At 44.5% G+C, this 20506-nt stretch overlaps 1 protein-coding gene and 1 long non-coding RNA gene across 2 annotated transcripts in view; one reads left to right on the top strand and one right to left on the bottom strand.

Moving 5' to 3' along the window:
* Positions 1-20506, bottom strand: part of CASTOR2 (cytosolic arginine sensor for mTORC1 subunit 2) — a 143022-nt gene that overhangs the window by 104316 nt on the left and 18200 nt on the right. The window lies entirely within an intron of this gene.
* Positions 3334-5813, top strand: LOC109146009. The gene is made up of 3 exons (XR_002047763.2): positions 3334-3372; positions 4436-4548; positions 5421-5813. It is a non-coding gene; the product is annotated as an uncharacterized LOC109146009 (long non-coding RNA).

The following is a 20506-nucleotide window of genomic DNA, read 5'->3' as shown; positions in this document are numbered from 1 at the left end:
TACAGAACACATACAGGCACACAACAGGCAATTTAGGACCAGGAGTCAGGACAGTATCACCTACCCAGAACTGCCCAAGCATTCATCTGGGGGGAGGCTTTTCACTACGGCAGATCCCAATCCTCAGGGAAGCCCTCCTCACAAATTCTTGGTCATTTGCCAGGTAGTTCCTGCCACAGAAACCAGGTAAATACTTTTCTTCTTCTTCTTTTTTTTGTTTGTTTTGTTTTGTTTGTTTGTTTGTTTGTTTTGTTTCCATTTTTGGTGCACTTTCAGGGTGTTATCTAGTGGGTAACTCCAAACAACCTTTTGGTCAACTGAAGGCAAGCTCTACCCCAGCTAGCACCAGGCCTTTGCTGACACACAGCCAAGGCACCAGGCGGGTGTCAGCTGCAGAGCCAGCACTTACCCCTCTCCTCAGACTACAGCTGCTGAGCAGTATCGGCATAATTAGAAAGAAGGGGAAAACACACAAATAAATCTAAACGACCAGGGACAGCAGCAGCACTGCAAGAACCCTGTGCTGAAGGCAGCTGCCTTCTTGGCTTGGCTTACTGCTGATGCTCTAAGGCTGGAGGATCACAGCCTGGCAAAGTGTCCCACATGTATACAAAGCCATGACTTTACCGCTAGCAACCTTCTTATCTAGCCAGACTCAGCAGGAAAGGGTAAAGATAAAAGCACATTTTTCCGCTTTGCAGATAGGAAAAGGAGTCAGAGAAATTAAGGCCAAAAATACCACTACTTGGCTTCAAGAAGGTTTTCACTGCCTAAAGAAGGGCTGTTGCTCTTGAAACCTGTGAAGCAGCTGTGGCAGCACTGAAACTAAACTGCAGAAACCAAGCCTCAGCTCAAAGACTAACCCAAGCTCTCCCCTTTACAACGTACTTGTGAGTCCTTGTTTATAGCCTAAAGACAAAGCCCAGCTTGTTGCCACCACCATTTCTCCATTCAGTCCAGACAACTTCCTTGTGCCAAGGCGGCTGCTCCCTCCAAGAGGGCTGCACAGACACCTCCAATCTCTCACAGGTTTGTTTCCACTAAGTACATCTACTACTGAGGAAGTAAAAATTGAAAAAAAAAGAAGAGAAAAAGCAGGAGTCCAAGTTCCCATCCCAGGGAATGCTAGAAGTGTCTCACTTTTTGCTGGTGGACACATCTTAGAGAGCAGCAGCAGAGGCTGGCACCACCCCCCAGGCTGCTGCTGGGAGCAGAGGGGATGTTACACTCCAGACTGTGCCAGGGACTCTCCCTCCTGTGCTGGGAGAAATCATGGGCACGACAGAGCCACAGGCATCTCAGTGCTGCCCTTCCACCTCCAAATCAGTATTTAAAGTTACAATAGGGGAAAATGGCTCCTTTTTGGTAGAAAATTATTTAGTTATGACAATAACCCAGCTGAGCCACAGAGGAAACACATAAGGAGAGCAATTTTTCCTACCTGTGTAGTGAAGGAGCCATGTAATTCTTACGCCCCCCCCCCCTCCAGATATGTTGTTACACATTTAAGCAATGTTGCTACAGTCAGTGATTATGTCTCAAAAACAGTATTTGTTTTTATTGGGGCACTTCTAAAAGCTGTACTCTAATACACTCTGATAGGAACACCATAAACTACTCTGTGTTTCGATGCACACAGCCTGTTTTCCCCTTGCACAGTCTGCAGGCTCTGTGGTGCAGCAGATCAAAAGGCTCCACACTGCTTTGAAGGATTGTGCATTACGCATAACTGCTATAGACTGCTTGGTCTGGGAGACAGAGAACATAATACCCTAGCAAAGGGAAGGGATCATTTCTTAAAATTATCTAGATGGCACTCAGTCAGTTAATCTGTATACCAAAAGAGACTTCCAGCCATCATTTGCAATGCATCTGTCTGCTTACACTTCACACCACCCCACTGTCACTGGTAATAAATACAACAGCACAGTAACTCAAGTTTTCTTGCAATTTGATCTATAAAAAAGCAGCTGGCTTCCTTTCCCTCTTCCAGCATTACTCTGGGTTTCCTGATGCTCTTGGAAATCTTACACAGTTTTCATCAAGCAAGTTGGCACTAGGTAGCTATAAACACCAATTCCAACCCTACCCCTCAAAATATTAATGTCAACATCTCTCACCTATCCTTCACTCTGCGCTGCAAAACAAATGATGAACATAAGCTTTCTTTACCTTCTTTGCAGTTTTTGGGAGCTACTAACCATAAAGTTAAGACACCACCTAGTTGTATACTCTGCTTAAATGTCTGGCTCTCATGGAGGGAGAGGATCATATTCAGTAGACCCTGAACATAGATTCGTCAGCTGAGGGTAGACTTCCCACTTGCAAGCAAAATAGGAGCAGGCCAACATGGAAAACTCTTGATCACAAACAGATCCTTATCCCCTTCTTCTCCTTCCCTGAAATGGTGCTTGTTAACCAGACAATTGAAGGCATCCCTTTTGGAAACCTCATCCTGTATTTCAGCAGTTCTCTCTCAGTCTGTTGAGATGCATGGGATGCAAAAAACAGTGGTCGCATCTCAGCCCTACACCTTACTGCCAATCAGACTGGGAGACAGATTAAAAGCCAATGGGAAGCAGGATAGAAGAAAAGGAAAACCCTGCAGTAAGCAAGAGATGAGGGGTAGGATTAACCTAAAGCCAACTCTAATTTTTGGAAGTAATGAAGAAAGCGTAGATTTCAGTACCCAAGTGCCTGGCTATGGCTCAGCTCTGACCCAGACCTTCATGCTCTCTGCAAATCTTAATGCTTACTTTGAAGGGGAAGAAAATCCCATCACAACTGCTAGAGTAAATGAACATGTCTCATTTTCCCAGATTTTGTCACACTTTTGTCTATTGCTGTGTAGTCTCCTTTTTCCAGCACCTTCAAATCTCCTTGGATTAAGCCCTTCCTCAGGAAGTTTGTCCTTGTTCTGGCCAGGATAGGGTCCATTTTTGCAGTAGCCAGGAGGGGGCATGGCCGGGACTCAAAGTTATTCTATACCATCCCATATCATTGCTGGGGTGTGGGGGGGGGGGAAAGAGTCTTGTGGCAGAGGAATCGGTTGTTTATTGTCTGGTTTTGGGGGTTTTCCACATGAATAATTTGCCTCTGTTGTACTCTGTGTATTGGTTTGGCACAGCCTGGTTTTGGGTAGCAGGGGGGCCACAAAGCTGTGAGGAAGCTGCTGGAAGCAGGTGCATGTCCAGCAGAGCTGATGGCTCTGAAGATGGACATGCTGCTGGCCAGAACTGGGCCAATGAGAGAGGTTGGTAACATCTCTGTGATTACGTATTTAAGAAGAATATCAAAACAAAGTCACAAGATCTTGGATTCTAGGCAGAGGAGGTGAGAACATGTGAGGAACAACAACATGGAGACACCAAGGTCAGTGCAGAAGGAGGGGGAGGAGGTGCTCCAGGTGCTGGAGCCGATTCCTCTGCAGGCCGTGGTGCAGCCCATGGTGGAGCAGCTGTGCCCTGCAGCCCCTGGGTCTACATGGGATGCAGAGATCCACCCGCAGCCCCTGGGGGAGGTGCTTGTGCCAGAGCATGGGGATGCCTGGAGGAGGCTGGGATCCAGTGGGAGACCTGGTGGAGAGAGAGGGCTCCGCTCCCAGGCTGGAGCAGCCTGGCCTTGGAGGGCTGCACCCCGTGGAAGAGAGACCCCCGGCGCAGCAGTTTTGGGGGGCTGTGTGCCCGTGGGAGGGGCTCACGTTGCAGCAGTTTTGGGGGGCTGTGTGCCCGTGGGAGGGGCTCACGCTGCAGCAGGGCCCTGTGCCTGCTGCTCCTGAGAGCGGGCCCACGCTGGAGAAGTTCACGGAGAGCTGTCTCCCGTGGGAGGGACCCTGCGGCCTCACAGGGGAGGACTCCTCTCCCGGAGCAGCAGAAGGAAGTCTCGGTGATGAACTGACCAGACCCCCGTGCCCTGTCTCCCTGCGCTGTCGGGGGAAGGAGGAAAGGGCCGGGGGGAAGGTGTTCCAAGGGCGTATTTTACTTCTCATTATCCTCCTCTGATTCTGTTAGTAATAAATTCACTTCGCAACTTAGGTTGAGCCTGTTTTGCCCTTGAAGCGTTTCTTTTGGTCCTTCTTACTCATGGAGCCTTCGTTAACTTTTTTTTCCTTTTCCCTCCTCTGCCCAGCTGTGGCAGGGGAGGGTGAGTGAGCGGCTCTTGTGGGTGCCTGGTGCTGGGCCAGTGTCAAACCATGACACCTCTGTCACTAGTACTGTTGCTGTTACTATTCATTTTCTTATTGCTGTTTCCAGTAAATTGTTCTTATCTCAACCTGTGATCTTGACCTTTCATGCCTCCAATTCTCCTCTCCATTCAGTCACAGTGAAGAAGGGAGTGAGCGAGCCAGTGGCAGCATGGTTTGAAGAGTCTCAGTGGGAGCACTACATTGGGAAATACCATTCCTAAACCATGACAGTTTTATCCCATCTTCTAGACTAACATCAAGCCTATGGGAAGAGCCAAGGATCCTCCTTTCAAGTCTCCTAAGAGCTGGACCGTGCTAAGAAAACCTAGCTTTCCTCACCACACTCTGCATCATGTACTCTGGTAAGGAAAGGGCCAAGCACTGTGCTCTGGTCCAACCCCTTACATTGGAACACACCCCATGAAGGGAGCTCAGTCACTGTATGGCCCACACCCATCTTCTGGACCATGCCAGACTGCACTGGCAGGAAGAGTCAGGTACAAGTTGTTCTGCTTTGACCTCACTGTAGCTTTGACCTCACTTAAGTTCATCCATTGCCTTGTTTTAAAAAGTACAGAACTTCTGGTGTTGTTTTGGTGAAGAAATAGTTTCTTATTTATGGCATGTTTTTTCAGGGAAATGCATATTTAGGCTTCAGTATAACCTTAAAAGTAGGCTGAAAGTACATCAGGGAATGAGTTGAGCTAATGACTTGCTGTATTAGGTCTGGCTGAGATGGAGCTCATTTTCCCACAGCAGCCCTCATAGTGCTGTGCTTTCTTTGCACTGGGAGGTGGACAGGTCTTGATGACACAGCAGTGTTTTGGCTGCTGCTGAGCAGCACTGGCACAGCATCAGCACTGTCTCCTCAACAGTCCCCCCCAAGAAGGAGCTGCGGCTGGGCAAGATCCTGGAGGCGACACAACCAGGCCAGCTGACCCAAATTAACCAAAGGGATATTCCAGACCATATGACATTAGCTCAGATATAAGAGCTAAGTAAAGGAGGAGGAAGGGGGGGCACTGATTATTTAAGACATTTGTCTTTCCAACCTACCACCACGTGTGCTGAAGCCCTGCTTCCCCGGAAGTGGCCAGAAAACGCTTGCTGATGCAAAGGAGGGAATAAAACTGATTTTACTCTTTGCTTGTGCACATGCAAACTTTCACTTTAGTAAACTGCCTTATCTCAACCTATGAATTGTTTTCCACCTTGTTTTCTCTCCCCTGTGCAGCTGGGAAGGTGAGCAATAGAGCGGCTAGATGGGTACTTTGTGTCAGCCAAGGTGAATCCACCACACTTGCTCAGATTCAGCCTTTGCTTTTTACACTGTTTACTGTGGGAATAAGCTGGTCCTACAGCACAAGTGAGGATCAAAGCATTTAACCTGTACACATCATCTCCTCCCTGCGGTTTGTGCACAAGTATTCTGGGATTTGCACATGGCTGTAATAAGAGGTAAGTCATCAATAACCTCTCCCTCTGTGATCCTCAAGGAATATTTACCCAACTGTCAGAAGAATGAGGCAAGACAGCATTGTCTTGTTCCTAGAACCAGCCCTTCTCTCAAGTGTTAGACACATTTGCTGAAAAACCAATTAGAGCATGTTAAAACACTTTACTTAATTAAAAATAATCCTCACAGTATCACAAAGGTAAAAGTAATTCAGTGTTTTGGTTAAACCCTGAAAATAGAATTGAAGCTTGTGAGGTCAGTCTGTGCATACCAAATAGTGCTTTATTTTTAAAGCATACTAATGGAGATTTGAATTGGCTTTTTGATTACACAATTTATCCTGTAGATAACTATGAAAAATTCATCTCGACACAGATAAAGGTCAGTGTAGAAAGCTTATTTTCATTGTTAAAAACTGGTATATCATAAATATCATCAATATTTTGAATTTCAATGAAAAAGACAAAAGCAGAAAAATTCAAATTTCTTCCATCCTCCAGGGCCTGTCTCTTCTCCAGCTTTACAAATAATACCTTTGGTAAACACCTGGCTCCTTGCATGAGCATGACAGAACAAATCCCCTGCCTTTTACAAAATGTGGGCGAACTGTTGATATGATCCAGCACTCCCCCAAACTCTCACTTGCAAGTTCTCCCTGCAACACAAAGATGGTGGGCCATATTCACCCTCCAGCCAGCAGGAATAGCCTTCAGTATCCCACTGAAGCCTGACTGCAGATTGTCAGTGAGCTCTGTGGTTCTCTAACAGGTAGTTCATGAAGATCTGTTGGGCACATCAACTGCTAGGTATGAGAAGCTGAATGGAAAAGAGAAAAACCCCAACAAAACAAAAGAAAGAAGAAAAATATGAAAGGAAATTTGTAGTACGCCTTCTTTATTTAAAATTAAATGTGGTAGAATAAGCCATCACCACGACTTTTTCTAACTTAACTGCTTTTTTCTTTTGGTCTCCTTCATGAGGCTTTCAAAGAGAAAGCAACATACAGCTTAACTTTTCCAGGACTAGGCTTTAGTTCCAACTCTCTTAGGAAGACACATAAGAAGTTATTCATAGGAACAAAGCAGAAAAAAAAAAACCAAACCAAATTACTCATTTCTTGGCATTCAGATAATAGAAATGCTCCAGGGAGATAAAAACAAAACTTCAATTTTTCACCCATGTGCCCCTGTGTAAGAAGGTAAAGTCCACTGCTCTGGACAGCTTTTATTAATTTCATTTTTACTTTTACACTTTGATGCCAAAATACATTTTTCTTGAAGAAATAAGCACTTGGATCACTAAAGCCAACATCATTTTTAGCACTGAATTCAACAAAAGCAAGATCTAGGCCATGGTGCTGAGCACATCTATGTCCAGTTATTTTGAGAACATAAATTCACACTGAAGCATCCATCTGGCATAGCAGATTGTTTGGTGTACTTTATCCCCTGCTAATTAATTGATTAGCTCTACTAGGTAACAAGAGAGTTTCCCACCAGGTTCTCCAGTTTCAGAGGACAGGGAGGACAGGCTGCCTGACTGCAGACTTGACCAGTAAGGGTTCACACTGATCTCAGACCTTTGAAAATCCCATCAATATAACTGGATTCATTGTAGTAGGCAGCAAATTCCTTGTTGAGAAATATTTTGGAAAGGAGAGTTGGTTTAATTTATGGATTAAAAACTGTCTCTTGATGAAAGATTTGGAGGTATCAAAACTCTTCTGATTTGACAATGTGGAGAAAAATAAAAGAACCAACAAATTCTACCCATCCCCAAAACCAAGCCCACAAAACAGCACAGGCATCACAGTAAAGGCTGAACACAGAGTCCCAGACCCAGCAGTCTGGGTCCCTTGGACCAGATCACCTGGCAGCAGACTCCTGAGCCACTCGCAGCGGTGATGGCAGCCAGGCACCTTGCCCCAGTCCTCTTCTGATGCAGCAATGCTTGAGGGAACTTCTCCGGGCCTTTTGTTTGTAAAGCTCACCCTCATCCCCAAATACAAGCTCACAAGAGTAATACTTGGGATGAAGCCAGGTAGCTAATGCTGCCAAGTGCAGAGTGATCACACCACAGGATGGGGAAGGACATTCCTATGTTAACCACACTTCTCATCCCAGCTACCAAGAAAACTTGCTGAAAGCTGAAAACAGAGTTCCATGACTCTGAAAATGCAGAAAGCTCAAGAGATTGTTTGATACACCTTTGTATGCAACGTGGCCTGGGAAGCACCTCAATAAGAAACTATATAGCTTTCAAGGTAAGAACAAAACTGTGGAGGCCGGTGGGCCTACGGTACAAGGGACAAAGAAAGTCCGCTTGTGAGACAGTCCCTGGTACCAGAAAATCCTCCCTAGGCTTGGGTGACCAGAAAGGCTTCCCCCAAAATGCTTTGCCCTGCTATATTAATGCACCCCAGTTCTGCTCCCCTGGCTGGCCCCTGGCTGCCCCATCCCCTCGCTACCTTACATGTTCCATACCCTAGAAAGTTCTCCACTCCAGGTTCCCCCCATTGGCCTTTGCCCCTCACCACTTCCCCAGAGCTTCCCCATTGGTCCCCATTCCCTAGTCCCACCTTTGTACCGCCCCCATGCCATCAGATCATTGGTTTCTGGCACTTGCTCCACTCCCGTACTTAAACCTGAGCTCTGCATTGTTCTCGTCTTTGCCTCTAGAACGCTTCACTTTGTAGAAACAATAAACTGCTCCTGTGGAAATGTGTGCAAAGATCCTTCCTGCCTCTTCGCCATCGACCCATATTACTGAAGCTATGCATGCGTTTGTGTGTGCATGTGTGTGTGAGCATATGCAGCTGATTCTGCTGAGCGGCTTCGCTTTGGAGACACTTTTTAGAGATCGCAACACCTCGCGCTCCGGCACAAAAGCTGCAGAGCCAGAGATAGCGATACAAAACAGAAGTTAATCTGCTGAAGCTCACATGCCAGTGTACTTCCTGCAGTTTTGCTGGATTTAACCACTGTTAGATGTTCATCTTCAGTTTTTTCCAACTGCAGACTTGTGCTGCTGAAGGAGCAAACACAGCCCTGGGGAAGTCGCAAAAGAGTGGAATGCAGCTTCCTTGCCTGGCTCACTGTGTGCATGTCTCTGCCTGCACCCACAGGACCCAAAGTGGAGCTTTTCCAACAAACCCAGGAAGTCAAAAGTGCTTGCGTCAGAAACTGGGGACTTAACTTACTTGAGACACTAACAATAAGAAAATTATTGCACATGCAAAGGCTCTTTAAGCTTTTTTTTGTATCTCAGTTCAGCAAGGTAAAGGGACATGATTTTACTCTTCTCTGAACTAGCCTGTTTCCATAAGCTAACAAGTTAAAACTCAGAACAAGCTTGAGGATTAACAATTTTTCATCAAAACCCCATGTGTCATGGTTTAACCCTGGACAGCAACTCAGCCCCACACAGCTGCTTGCCTCCTCTTCCCACAGTGGGATGGGGAAGGGAACTGGAAGAGTAGAAGAGAAAATTTGTGGGCTGGGATAAAGACAGTTTAATAATGAAAGCAAAAGCCACACAGACAAGCAAAGCAAACCAAACCAAGGAATTCATTCCCACTTCCCATTGCAGGCAGATGTTCGGGCATCACCAGGACAGCAGGGTTCCATCCCGTGTAACGGTGACTTGGAAAAACAAATGCCATCACTCTGAATGTCCGCCCCTCCCTTCTTCCCCTGGCTCTGTATGCTGAGCATGACACCATGCCATCTGTGATGGCCCTGGGGTCAGTTGGGCTCAGTTGTCCCAGCTATGTCCTTCCCAACTCCTTGTGTACCCCCAGCCTCCTCAGTGGTGGGGTGAGGAGCAGAAAAGGCCTTGGCTCTGTGCAAACACTGCTCAGAAGTAATGAAAACATCCCTGAGTTATCATCACTGTTTCCAGCAGAAATCTGAAACATGGTCCTATACTGGCTGCTGTGCAGAACATTAATCATATCCCAGCCATGACCAGCACACCACATAATAAAAACATTCCAAATACACTTTTACGTTGTTCATGGAAACCTCCTTTCCAAATTACATTTATCTCCTCATCAAAACTGCATGCTAAGACAAGTCTCAGTGATCTGCATAAGCACTTCAGGGCTGGGACTATTGTCTCCCAAATCAGGCCTGAAGTTCCTTATCGCACTTCAATGTGGTACAACAACAAACAAAAACCAAAACCAGAAAGATACAAAAATCCCACCAAACAAAACAAAACCAAACCAAAACAAAAAACTCCTAACAACCCCCCAAAACCCCATAAGTGCAAGGAATCTGGAAAGATCTCTTATAAGCCAATGAGATACTCCTCAAAACAGAAAGTTGATTATATACTGTAGTAATTAAATAAGCAGCCCAGTTCTTTTGTCACAGGGCTCCCACTTCATTGCATAGGATCTGACTGCTGAGAGGGCATGTACACAACTGTTCATTTTTGAGAAAAGGGAGCTGCTCTCTGTACCTATTTTTTGGATATCCGATGTCAAAACCTCAGGCCAACAAGAAGTCTGTACAGTACAGGATATGGGAAAGAAGTACTATTTGGCTTGTACGTTCACAAATAACATAACAGACAAATGAATTTTAAATCTCTCCTACAGGGTGTGAAATCATGGCAGGGAGCCATTCTGATACGTGAACTGCAGTCAGCCTGGCCTCTCACAAGGAAAACGTGGCACCTATACTCATTCTGGGTCAGGGTCTTGAACTTCCCACCTGTAACAGGAACAAAACAAGCCTGAAGTACAAGGGAGAGGATTCATATCATACGTGCTGGCCAACCACCAAATCAGGGATGTGATGCAGAAGCTGCCAGAAGGATTGAGTGTAACTTTAAAATAAACGTCTGTCACAAGGAAAACAACTGCAAAACAAAATGCCTTCATCACCCAACCCTCCTGCCTGTGCTCAGCCACTGAGATACGCTGGGCCTCAGCTGGGCACAGGGCTTCAGTCAAGTGATCCTCGGCCATGAAGTGAAGCCTCATGAATGACCAAACACCACTGGCACATAACAGTGGCTCATAACTTCCCCCCACCCCCAAGTATAAAGATAGATAATGAGGCTTATGTGGCCTCAATACCACCCTGACTCCTGGGTTCTGTTTTCCCCCCTGCTCACACTCCCCCAGCAAACACCCAACAACACAAGTTTTGCAGTGCTAGAACACAGCAGCACCACAGCTCAGAGGAGCATGACATGAGGAAAAGATCAGTCACTCTGCTACAAAGGGATGCAAACTGTGGCCTGCCTTATGCTGAGGCAGGACAAGTCTGCTGTGACTGCCAGACAAAACCTCCTGGAAGACAGAAATGCAAAGATCAAGGACAGGAAAAAGAAATTAGGTGTTGCAGAAGGGAGGTGGATCCCCCAGCAGCTCCAAAGCACCCCTGAATAAAAACCGGGCATGTATCACAGATGCATGTATCTGCTGGCTGGAGAATTTCCTGGTGCTGGTCAAAAGAGCATAGAAGCCACATGGCACGCACAGAAGGTGACCACTGGGCAACCCTGTCCACCATGCTGCAAGGTTTTATGAAGGGCTTAGCCTGAGAGCTCTTTACACAGGGATTTCATGGAAGTTACTTGTTGATGGCACTGTAAATCTTTTGTAATCCAAAGGTGTGCAGCCATTTATCCATTCAAGCACCAGCCAAAATGATAGGAGCAGTTATAATCCTTCAACTGCACAGGCTCAAAACTTGCAGAACTGGCTATTTCAAAGGCAGAGAAGAATCCTCCTTTCTCCATCACTGTCTTGGGGTGACTTTATGATGTGTATCCCCTATTGCCACTCTAGGCCCAGACATGATTCCTGTGCCTTTCTGTGTCTTTAAAACTGGGTGCGAGAAAAAGAAAAAAAGCCAGACAAACTTTTCAAAGCAGTTTGTGCTCCAAGGACAGAGGGATTGCTGCTGCTGCAGAGTGGAGGCAAGCACCTTCCTGCTTTTCCCGGCTCTTGGCTCCTTTTATTGGAAGACACAGACAGAGTGTTAAACTCCTTTGTTTTCCTGGGACTCCGGTTTCTTCTTCTTCTCTTCTGGAGTGTTCAACAATACCAGAACACACCGCGAGACCTTACACCTTGGCCCGGAGGGGCCCAAGCCAACCCAGCTCTGAGGAGGAGAAAGCCACACCCACAAAGGACTCTGGAAATTTACCACGTTCTCTCCACAGCGAGAGGTTTTGTTATTTAGCATTATTCTTTTCCCACTGTGCATTGTCTGTCAAAGAAATAGGTTTTTTTCTTTCACTTTCCTCCGAGGAATTTTTTCCTGAACCTGGTGGGGGAGGGGCAGCTGAAACCTGCCTTCTATCAGAGGATGTTCATTTTGGATGTCCGTCCGAATTTGTCTCAAACTGGGACAATCATTTATTTACTTGCTGTTTCAGTTTCTTCTGCTTGTTAACTAGGGTCTGCCATTGTTCATCCAAGAAGAGTTTCCAACAGATTCCCTTTGTTACTGAGTCAAAGTATTGTTCACCATGTTGATCGCATACCACACAGCTACATACCTCCAGTCTCCCATGCAGGAAATTCCACACTTCGTCAAAAATTGGCTTGAGAAAAGAAATAAAAGCTCTTGATATTCAGATGTCACGTAAGTCTTGTGACCACTATTTATACAGCCATGAATATTTAGTTTAAATCTCTATTGCATGAGACCCACACTTTCATTATTCCTATCTCAAAGCCAATCAAATAATGCTTCTCTGGTATCCAAAGCCCCCACACCAGTTTTCTTCAGAACCATACTCACACCTAGAGTTTAAATCAAAATCTTTTGGTCAGAGGAGAAAGCAATGGGAAGCAGCTGGAGAAAAGGAAGAACTTCTTTCTGTAAAGGCATAGAATCGCATTCAGATGAGTGACTTCCATAAAGCTAGAGAGGTCAGGAACTCCAAGGTACTGCAGCTTTGAAGCAAGCCTCTCCACTCATTTAGCCTTTTGCATAATCCTGAACTATCACTCATTGCAACATGGTTAACAAAGCAATTATCTGTTCTCCAAATCTCCACCTCAAATAACATGATTACACGAGACCAAACTAAATAACTAAATAGGCTTAGGCTTGTTTGCAGACAAATCTAAACTGAAAGCCTGGATACTAAGCACAGAAAGAAACTTGCTTTTTAAAACCAGTCTTCCTGTTTCTTAGGGCCCAGCCTCATGGCGATTTTGGCTATTTGGGTATGTGGGTGCTGAAAATGGAATGCCCAGCCCACACCTACCCCATGCAGGTGCTCTGCAGCTTAACCACTCTTCATGAAATGCTACTGTTCCTTTGACAACTATTTCTATTCAGAGGTTGTGGTAACACCACTCCTAAAACAGCTGGCCAGCTATGAGAGGTCACTGAGCAGTGTTTTCTCTGACTGTGCCTGGCTATTGTGCAGCACTGACCTTACATACTCGGACAAGTAACTCCAACCAGCCCACTACATCACATTCTTTCCATTTGGCCCCTGGCAAGTCCCTGACTGTTGAGCAGATGCCATCAGCACTTGTCCACGTTGTGCTGTGCTGTTTTTTCTTCTTATTGCACCTTTCTTCTTAAAAGTATAAACCGGCTTTTACAACCTGAATGGCCAAATATGGATAAACTTTAAACCAGAACAGTTTCCTATGCAGATTCCTTAGCACAAGCCTACATTTCAGTGTTGTCTCCAACACAAGTGACACTATGCAATTACACTTGCGAAGTCAGTAGAAGCTGTTCCAATGGTGCTCAGGGCTGACGCTGAACAAAGCAGCCCTTCACTGAGAATGTGGGTACAGACTTGCTCTTCAGAAATGCAACCAAAACCCAAAACTGTGTCTGAGAGTCATCTGAGAAGCCCTAAACAGGCTCAATCACTAAGTCAGACCTCATCCTATTGTTCAACTGAAGATACAGTTAGACACTCATGAAGCTTTAAAAACCAGTAATTTCTGTATCTTCTCTTTGAATTTCCAACTTTTGACTGTCAAGGTATATATGACACTGTGATTCCACTTGCAATAAAATTCAGGATTGATGATTTGTTTTACAGTCACTGATCCTGTGATATAAGCCTTTCTTAAAGCTTATATAAATAATCATATGAAGCCCAAGCATATGTATGTTAAGCACTTGAACAGAAAAAGGAAAAGCAACACAATGCCTGTGTAACTGAAGAAGCTTACACTGGAACATAAATAAGAATAGCTCTATTTTTATTTTAAAATATCTATACCAAGATTTCAAAATTAATTGCAGTTTTTGGACAATGTATGTATACTTGATATGAGTGAAAAATGCTTAAAACCATCTATTTTGTATTTTTTTTAATGCATGAAAAATAGCCACAGGTGTGTGCAGGCTTTAAAATCTCCCTTGTTACAAAGCTTGTAGGCACACAGCATTATTGTTTTTTAATATATTCTTTGTGTATCTTGTCGAAGATACACAAAGTATCTTGTCGAAAAAGTCTTGAGAAATATCAAAAGTACTTTCAAAAAGTTAAGATCTCTGTAAAACATGGAATTGCAATCCCTCTGTATCAAGTATTTAAAATGGTCCAGACAGCCCCGATTTCACACTCTGTAGGAGAGATATAAAATTAATTTGAATTTCTGTTATGTTATTTTGAGCATATAAGCAAAATAGTACTTCTTTCCCACATCCTGCACTATACAACCTTCTTGTTGGCCTGTCTGAGACAGCTTTGTGGTGATCCCAGGGACAAAAAGGTATTCTCTGTGATGCTCTACAAAGCTTAGTTGCTTATAAAGAAAGTTTGCTGGGTTTATTGCCTTTGAATCCCATAAGACCATCTTCAAAAGAATCACCTGACTTTTCTTCTGCCAAAGGGGTCATGGCCAGATGAGAGACTCAGGGAACACTTCCCCAGTCCCTACTGACAACTTGCATTCCCAATTTATCAAGTTACTTAACCACATACCTAGCTAATAACATTGCAATGGAGTGACTAACGTGCTTTAAATTTGGCATGGCCTAAGGCAGCCTGATGACTGGGGATGTTGGGAACACTGAATGCTGACCCTTGAGCAAAACCAACCATCTAACACAAATCAAGCTTTTATAAAAGCATACCCTCCTATCAAGACAGACGTTCCCAAGCTATCTGGGATTTACAGTGCATTGTGGAGTATGGCAGCTGGTGAGGGGTCAGTAGCTCTGACCAAGGAAGCTGTGACCGGTCCGGAGAGATGGTCCCGAAAGGAATCGTCTTCCCGAGGCCCGGTGTCTTCCCTCAGCCGCTGGCTGGAGGGCCCGTGCAGAGGCTGTCAGCTCTTTAGTGATTGTCAGCTCGTGATTCCAGCTCAGCTCTGCAGGGCAGCCTCCAGGCCAGACCAGGGAGAGAGAGACGAGAGGCCCATGTAGCTGTTCTGCACGAGGGAGCTTTATTGGTCCAGCGAAGGGGAGGCCAGGGACGAGCATCTCTCTCTCTCGCAGGGGCAGGGGGCCAGCTTTATAGGGATACAGGGGGTGGGTGTCAGGGGGTAGGGGCCAATGGCTTACAAAGGATCTGCATAGGGTCTCCCAGAGATTCTGGGTCTGTCTTCTTCTCGCCACAACTGAAAAGTGGCTGCCTTTCCGGGGGAGTCCTGCTGGGAGATTGAGCACTCTCCTTATCTCAGCAGACGTCCTTCCAGGGCGGGGCTGGGCATACCCCACAGTGGGGTACTGTCTTTTCTAATGCAGGGCTCCAATCCTTACTGCCTAGACCATGTAGAAATTTTATATAAAAGTTTAACAACAACTGCTTTAATTGGAAATATGATTCCTCTCAGCTTTGTTGGTCTTGCGTTACATGAGTGAACCCAAGAGCTGTTGTTCCTGTGGTTGTATTAAAGTGGCACTTGATGAGGAAGCAATAACCTTTTTCTTCCCCTACTGCACAGCAGCCTGCCTTTAAGTTGGAATCTCTGTGAAACACTGTCACACACTTTCCCACTGAAAAAATCTACTAGTACTCCAAAGTTTCCTGTTGTAGTTTCTCCCTGTCTTATCAAATTAAGGCAAGAGAGAATATGAAGAAAGAGACAGGGAAAAAATATACAATTTAATTATCTAGAAGATAATGGATAATTAAAGCAAGTCACAAGGCTGAAACAAGACAAATACACACTTTTATATAAACAATAAATACCCATACCATACCCCTAATTATGGAACATCCTAAGGCACAGGTTAAATTGTAACTGGAAAATTATACCCACTGAGGACAAACATCCAAACAAAAAATTGTGTCCACACAGACAGAGCTATGGAGTTTGGAGCTTAGCTCCTAATTTTTTGTTGTCATTACACTATGAAAAATAAATTCAAGTCTAGGGACTTACCAGAGACTTCTAGGCATTTAAAATTTTTTCCTTGCTTTTCTCTTTTTGAAATATTAAGTCCCATGTTTTACTGAGAGGATGCCAGAAGGAAATAATTAGCCTTCATATCATAGCTGAAAACAAAGCCCTAAATCTTACAATGCTCTAGTGTCAACAGAAGGAAATTAACACAAAACGGCCAAAAAACTGCTTTATGGCTGGAACCTTGGTAAAACTAATGGAAAAAAACTAGCAGTGTAGAAAGGAGTCAAAGAGCCTCCATTAGTTTTTGGGCTGGCTTTAATAAAAACACTGAAGTCAGCCAGTGCACAACTTAATCAACACTGGGCTACATTTAAGCTCATCTTGAGATGCTAGTCCAGTGCAGTACTTGGAGAAGCAGAGCAAAAGTTTTTTTCCTGGACCCTTTTCTGATGCCAGTTTTGTTGGGGATGAGCCTTCCTGCTATTTTGTGGTGAGAAGTACTCAGGGCTGCCACCTTCTCTACCAAGGAGGTGGGAAGAAAACAGAAAGCTCACAATTAGTTCCAAGTCCTCCCAAGACAAGCAAACCAGCCAACTTACCCCAAAACCCAAAACTTATCCCATGCCTTGCCCGCAGCGGTACTGGTGCCCTCAGGCAGAACTGCAGGAAACAAGCTCCTTCACACAGCCTTCCCCTTCAAGGCAGGAGGGCTCTAGGAACTGAGAAGGAGAGAGCAGACAGGAAAACAAAAGACTCCTATACTTTCAGAAGAGAAAATACATTTGGATAAGCATTAGAACACTGAGGAGAATCTCTTTAAAGTACAGGAAACTGCTGAACAAGGGCTCCAAATCACAACCATGCAGTAACTGCCAAGAACAGTATGATAGATGATATTGTTGTTGTTGTTATCATCATCATCATTTGGGGGGGGGGACAGACGCAGTCCTAGTGCATCAATCTCAGAGAACTCAGCACTGGCAGGTACATTCCTTGGTGAAGTTCCATGAGGACCTTCACCTAGCACTGGTGGCATCTCCAGTCCACTGCCTCAAATGCAGAGACAATAGAAAAACTGTAAAGCTGGAGAGACACCAGCAATTTGGTATGCATATTTAAATGTACAGGCATGTAGCTCCCAACAAACTAGAAGCTTCTGACTATGGGCTACCTGTGCTCTTTGCACCATTGCCCCTCCAGCTCCCAGAAATGACTTGCTGTAGGAGACAGGATAATATTTTCATTCACTGAAGAGAGAGGAAAGAAGAATGCTGTCCCAGCCTGAGTGGCATGGAAGGTCATAGTTCTACTCTTCTGTCTCTTATTTTAACTAAATAATTTATTCAACAAGACATGCCCACTTTCAAGCCCTATTCGTCAAGTATCTGTGAGCTCTGGGACATCCCCGTCCCTTCACAGGCAAGAGCACTACACTAAAACATTACCTACCTAAGGAATCCCCTACCAGGCTCTGTGTTTTCAGAACACAGTTCACAAAGAAACCACTCTTTCTCTAGTATTATCAAAAATTTAACTGACACAAAAATCAAGTTGTGTTTTCTTCAAGCTGATCTCCCCTCAAAAGCCTACTAACGGATTTCTGCCAACAGCTTTATAGATTAATCCACCTCTGTCCCTGCAGCAGGCAAATAAAGCCTCCCACAAAGCAGCACAGCAAGATGCTTCACTCAGCAGATACCAGAACTGCACATGCTACAAAATACAGCACAGCCAAATGTAAAGGCAAGGAGGCTGCAGATTAAAGTACCTTTTTGTTATGCCCTTTTATCTTACAAGGTACTCCCAAAATAACTCCTAGCCCAGAATGTTTTTTATGCCATTTCATTTTCAGATTGCAGCTCAGATTATTCTGAAGCAGAAGTATCAAAGAAAAATGAGCACTGCCATTCACCTTTGCCAAAGGTTGGGAAATTAATTTAAGGTCAATAAAAGCAGAGGTCTCTGTAGGTATTAATTTCCATCTTGCAGAATTTATCCACAGTCATAGAATTCCTCAATTTCTAGCTGTGTCAGTAGCGTAAAGAGAGAAAAGCAGCAGCACTTATCCTAGCACACAAAGCAATTGAGCAAGGTCCATGCTACATTGACCCTGCCATCTGGACAGTGCAGAGGCATTTCCAGCATTATCCTCTATAATCATGTAAAATTGTATTCTGATGAGAGAGGCCAAAAATCCTGTGCTCCAGAGATCCAGTTAATAACAGCAATCAATCAATCAATCTCCCTTTATGGATGCAAGATCACACACATCACACAGTGATGCCCACGTCACTGCTTCACAATCACGAAGAAATTATCACACTTTCTTGCATAAAGATATTTTCCAATTCACCAGTCCTCCGGACTGCAAGAAAAGCAGAAGTTAAGAAGCTGATCCTCTGTCCCAATGAAAAACAGAAAGGACTTTGTTGGGGGCTGCTGTATGTGCAGGATTAGGCCTGAATGATTTGCCAAAGGCTTTACAATAAATTGGTTGCTGAGCTAAGAATAGAAGCTGGGAATCCTGGCTCCTGGTGCTATAGTCGCTACACAACCCTTGCCTTCTCCCAAAGAGGGCAGTCAGGCACACAACTGGACTTGGATGTAGCAAGAGGACACAGTGCCCTTGTGAGGCTTCACTTGGGAATCTTCCCCCAGCTAAAATGCAAGAGCCCTGTGCTGGAAACTATTAAACAGCTCTAGCTTCAGCTCCTGCTTCAGCATTACACACCAGTGTTATCAGTTTCCTTCCTTATGCCAGGAATTCTGCAGGAATTTGCTTTCTGCAGACTAAAGAGAAAGAAGAATGAAAAAGATGATTGTGTGTCTGTGTGTGTGGGAAAGAACAGGAGGGAGAGAGAGAGAAACAGAAAATTAAAGGCCTTGTCATTATATAGTTTAACCTTCCGAAAAACAGATTTAGTAATCCTGTATCAGTCCTGTAACTTCGGTGTAAGTTTTATCATGGCATGAATCTTGCCCACTGTCCTACCACCTATATTGCAAGCTCCCAGCCTGCATTCCAACCCGTTGCACAGTCTCTGTCCCAAGAAGCCTGCTGAGCTACATCCGACAACCCCAGTGCTTCAGCAGCAAAGGCGTTAGCCAGCTGAGCACTTCTTTGAAACACTACATTTTGGAAAGAACCAAATACCTCCAAGGCCTGAGATATAAAAGATAAAGGACTCAAAATGAGATTCCCTCAAGAACAAAAATACATACAACAACCTCCCACACACCCTGACATAACAAGGCTCTACAGGGCTTGAGGGAGCCAGCAGAACAGTTATGATATGTTGAAACAAGTACAAGACAAGGAATGACTGACAACAGATTGAGGAACCAGTAGTACAGAATCTGCAGACTATTTCAAAAGGCAGCAAACTAGAGACAGTCAGCAAAGGAACCAAAATTGTAATCTGAAAATGAGTAAACACAATCCCTGAATCCCAAAGCACTTAAGTTTATTTAAGAACCAACTATTCAGACCAAGAAAACCAGTTTTGAAAGAAAATGACCAAGGGACATTATGGGGTTCTGAGAAAGCCAGCAATGAATCAGTTAACTGGAATATCAGAAAGTTCCACTGAAGCCAGTCTCCCACAAAGACACTTCCCAATTTTGGATGCAGGCATTAGATTCACTAGTTTGGTGCCATGTAACTCTATGATACTGATTTTCTATAATGCATCAAAAAGGAAACACATTCCCAGCCTGTAATCTGCATAACGGGGAGGATAGAAACATTTCAGGAGGAGGCTGCATGTGGCCATGCAAATGCATGGGTAAAAATACTAGAAGTAACATTACTTTGTTGCTTAAAATCTGTCAGTATGCAAGCCTGGACTGAAGTCTACTACTGGTTTAATAGCAATGTTAGACATAGTGAAGGTATGAAGGCCAAGGTGAAGCAGTTTTGACAGATTTCCTGGGAAGCTCCAGAGCCAGGCCACTCTCTCTGCGGGGAATGATGTTACCATCATGGGAATCAGCTCACACAATGTCAAAGTAATAATTTTGTGCTGAGGTGAATAAATGGCAGGGAAGGGAGGGGAAGAGAATCTTTTAGATTAAATCATAGGCAAGCTTTCACCACAGCAGAAATCCAACAGTATGCCAAGGTTTCCAAGCAAGTCACTGCTGACCTGTCTAAAGAAAAGCTGAAGCGTAATTTACTGAATTTCTGTAAAATAAGCTTCATTTTTGACTGAGGCTTCAAAAAGCAAAGCTACAACTGCTGTGGAGTTTCAGTTGGTGCTGTATGAACAGCTGTATGAACAGTGGGCAGCATCTTCTACTTGAAGAACTGAACTTAAGTGTACTGAGAAAAGCAAGTAATACTTGAATCTATCAACAGATAGGTACAAAATCTGTCATTTCCAAATACATTAAAGTGAATGTGGCCACTGTGTGCGACTGACTAAAGATTTCTCCTGTTATATGGGCTTAGCTTGCTCACTGTCTATAAAAAAACATCTAGTATTGGGCCACGCTCTTGTTAACTTCTTCCTCAACTGAGAGTATTGCTTGGGTTACAATGAGCCTGTATTGCTGCCAGCTGTAATAT

The sequence above is a fragment of the Corvus cornix genome, chromosome 19 (assembly GCF_000738735.6).
Source record: "Corvus cornix cornix isolate S_Up_H32 chromosome 19, ASM73873v5, whole genome shotgun sequence".
Classification (NCBI taxonomy): domain Eukaryota; kingdom Metazoa; phylum Chordata; class Aves; order Passeriformes; family Corvidae; genus Corvus; species Corvus cornix.
This window is presented reverse-complemented; position numbering and strand designations above follow the sequence as displayed.